This window comes from Tupaia chinensis, unplaced genomic scaffold (assembly GCF_000334495.1).
Source record: "Tupaia chinensis unplaced genomic scaffold, TupChi_1.0 Scaffold144022_1, whole genome shotgun sequence".
NCBI classification, from domain to species: Eukaryota; Metazoa; Chordata; class Mammalia; order Scandentia; family Tupaiidae; genus Tupaia; species Tupaia belangeri.
The window spans coordinates 121,922-125,627 of NW_006203874.1; positions in this window are offsets into that span (position 1 = coordinate 121,922).

Consider the following 3,706-nt stretch of genomic DNA (forward strand, 5'->3'; position numbering starts at 1 on the left):
CCGCGCCGCCCCCTCCGCCCCCCACCAGCCCTGGACTGGCGGCCAGTTCCACCTGGACCCCCTTTCAGCTGTGAGCTCCCCTCATCAGGGCCCCACTGAGCCCAAACCAGGCGGCAGACTGCAGTCCAGGACCGTGAGGGGCGCAGGTCCATGTGGTTGTAGCCAGGTTGAAATGGGAGGGCAGGGTGCCTCCCGGCCCCAGGGAGCACCCCTCAGGAGATCAGGAACCCCACTGATCCGTGGCCTGGGGAGCATCGTCTCAGGCCAGGCCTCCACTTCCTGCTGCAGCCGTGTCCCCAGAAGCAAGGTGTCTCAACTGGTCCTCAGAGCCTCTCTCAGGAGAGAGGACAGTCACCTGGTCATCAGCACAGTGAATCAGAAGGGACAGCCCAGCTGTTCTGGCCACAGATCGTGCCCACAGCACACGGTGTTGGCTTGTGCAGTTGGAAAGTGTCGCCTGCACCCCCGTTTCCTCAGATGCTCAGGCTGGACCCCCCAGGACACTGTGAGCGATCAGACCCGTGTGCGCTCACAGTGGACACTTCACCCTGAGCAGCTCCACCCACACAGGCGGGAATGAATACCAGTATATGCAGTTTTCTCGTAATAGAAATTTTCCACGAAACTTTGGCTTTTTTTTTCCTTAAAGATTTTTGCCACAGGGTGCATGCACTCACTGGAGAGACAGGATGGCCATGCCACAGCCCCTTCTCCTTCTTGGGATCTGGGTTCACACCTGCATGTACCCAGCGTGGTTTTCAAGCCACCAAGTACAGGACACGAACTGTGGTCTTGTGGGAGTCCACTGCCAAACACTATACCTGCGGGCCCAACCACAGAGCTTTTGAAGACAGTTTCCTGCAGTCCAGGCCTCCTCCGCAGCCACGTCGACGCCAGGGTGCTCACTGACGTGTCTCTGCCCAGCCCCAGACCCAGCACGCTTCCCTGGATGCTTTAGTGTCCTCTGTGATGACAGGGTCGTTGGGGACCTCTTTGACCTGCCTTCAGCCAGGAACAGTCCCGGTCTCCACAGGCCAGTCACTGCCCAGTGCCTCTGGTTTGGCTTCGACAGTGCCTCGCGGCTACGCCCCTTTGGCGGGACCATCCCAGGTGCCCCACACCTGTCTGTGACTGACAGCCCACACTGCAGGGTCTGCCAGGTCCCCACTGCAGAGCTGTTCCCTTCGCAGCCCCATGGGGAGTGGGTTGGAACTGTGACGACAGCCCAGCCCCCCATCAGGTGCTCACGGAAGGCTCCAATTTTGTCAGTCAACAAGAATTACTGTTTCATTTCATGGGACACAGTCTGTCACTACCGCTATTATCTTTATGTCAAAATGCCTCAGACTGGGCAAGCCCGAGTCTGCAAGCCAACCTGTGCATCAGCAGCAGTGACACGTGCACACGTGTGTACACATGTGTGAAGGAGAGTCAGCTCTCAGCCTTCCCAGGGCAGACGTAGGGAATGCTCTGCATGTATGAGCAGTGACATGTGCACATGTATGTGCACATGTGTACAGGGGAGTCAGCCCTTCCTAAAGCTGAAGTACAAAATACTATGCACATGTGAGCAGTGGTGTGTGCACACACACGTACACACGTGTACAGAAGTGAGCCCCCAGCATTCCCAGGGCAGAACTAGTTGAATACTGCACATGTGCAGTGGTGTACACACGTTGCAGGAGAGTCGATCCCAGGCCTGAGCTGCTCCTGCAGTTGCGATCTGTGATCTCCCACTGCAGAGCTCTGCCCTGGGGCCTGAACCAGCTGCCCACCTGCCCACTCTGCCTGCCTATGGGATAGCAACCTCCAGGCTCCCTCCAGACTGTCCCTGTGCATGCGTGCCCAACATCCCAGGAGGAGAGCAGAGAAGGGATTGAGGTGTGGCCATCCCCGAGGGGTAAATTTCTCGCTTTCTGTCTCTGCAGCGAACACACGCGCCCTATAGCAAAAATCTCTCCCAAAATAAAAAGACTATTTACAAATTCTTATTCATGAATTAAATGCACAAATTTAGTTAATCCTAAATTAATATTTATTGTGGGTCAAAGCTTCAGACAGGAGTCTTAGAACTGATGAGTCTATGTTAGACACAGTATGTTTATCTCTGATGCTGTTGGCGTTTAGACATGAAGACATAGCCATATATCCAAGTTATCAAGATACTTAATTAGGCTACTCAGACATCAGGATGCCAACTGAATTTTCAGCAGAAAAAAAAAAATCATCTGGTCTGTCCACTACCCTTTTGTTTCAGGCTAGGATTTTGATCATTAGCGGACGGCAACAAATCGGACGTCGGAGTTTAAGGGCAGAGCCATGCGGCTGTCAGCCTCTGCAGTGCCACGTGCGGGCACAGGGCGTCCCGGCCTCAGGAGCGTGCAGTGGTGAGAGTGCCCCTTTGCATTCATCTAGTCCGACGCTGACTGGTTTACACACATCTTAGAAATCTGCACACGTAGAAGTCACGAAGGTCATGAAGGTCGCAGCTCATGAATATAAATAGCAGACTGTGTGGTTGTCACCAGCCCTCCTGCCCTGAGGTCTCAGATCACAGCCACTTCTAGCTGAGTTTACATCGATGCCACCAGCACGAGGCCAACACACAGGCTGACAGGCCTGGGTGTGACTCGCACAGACCCCAAGGGCGTTCCTGTCTACACAGTCCCGCCACATGCTCAGCACCTGGGCAGCTATGTTTACGGAGCCTCATTCAGTGGGACTGCCCCAAGGGCGATGGGAGCGTCCATGGGCAGGGGAGGGGCCGTGTGGCAGGAGGGTCGTGCTCGGGTAGCAAGGCCTACAGCTCTGTCCCTGGGGTGGATGTTTGCACGACAGTGTTGAAGACTTTCATGGCACAGAGCGTGTGCCCTGTGAAGGGTGGACAGTGTTTTAATGAAGCTCGGGAAGGCATGGCACTTAACTTCTTTAAGTCAGAAGGCGTGTGTGCTTGCCAGAGGAGGAACCTGAGAAAAGGCGCCCAGCGGGGCATGGTCACACTGCAGTCCCTTTCCATTTCCTCATGGTGCTCAGGGCATGCATGCCAGGCCTGTTTTTTAAGCTGCCTGGGCCAGGATTTGAACCACGGTTAGCCATGCAGGACCAGTTTACCATCCTCCACAGTTAACCACCGTGCTGGAAGGCTGGCCCGGGGGCAGCTTGATTATGTATTAATGGATATTAAGCTTGGAAGGGAGCACCTGGCATGCCTTCCCAGTGGCTTCTGCTGACACTGCTCACCCTGAGGACCAGCCGGGCAGGGTCCGCACCAGTGAGGCACGTAGGGAGCGGGAGGAGACACGTGGTGGGGCCGACACTGCTCTTCTCTCCTCGTGGCAGGAGAGGCCTGACGCCTCTGCCACATCTGGCCGGGATCTTGCTGGTGTGTCATGTGGGAAGCAGAGCTGGGTGCAGGTGTTCATCCGTCTCACTCCCTCAGGACTTAATCATGGGGCCCCACCCTGATGCCCGAACTTCTTGAAGACCCCACCTTCCAACACCATGCTCGGATGAAGTCTCCTCGTGGTGACTTCACAGTACAGCCAAGTCCCCACGCAGGCACTCAGGGACCATGGGACTGCCCCGCCTACCCCACTCTAGTCACTGCAGGCGCACAGCTGGCTAGTCTGTCTGGCAAGGCCAAGGGCCACCCTCTGGTCTGAGTGCGGGAAACTGAAACGTTATGGCTACACCCAAAACAGCTCTC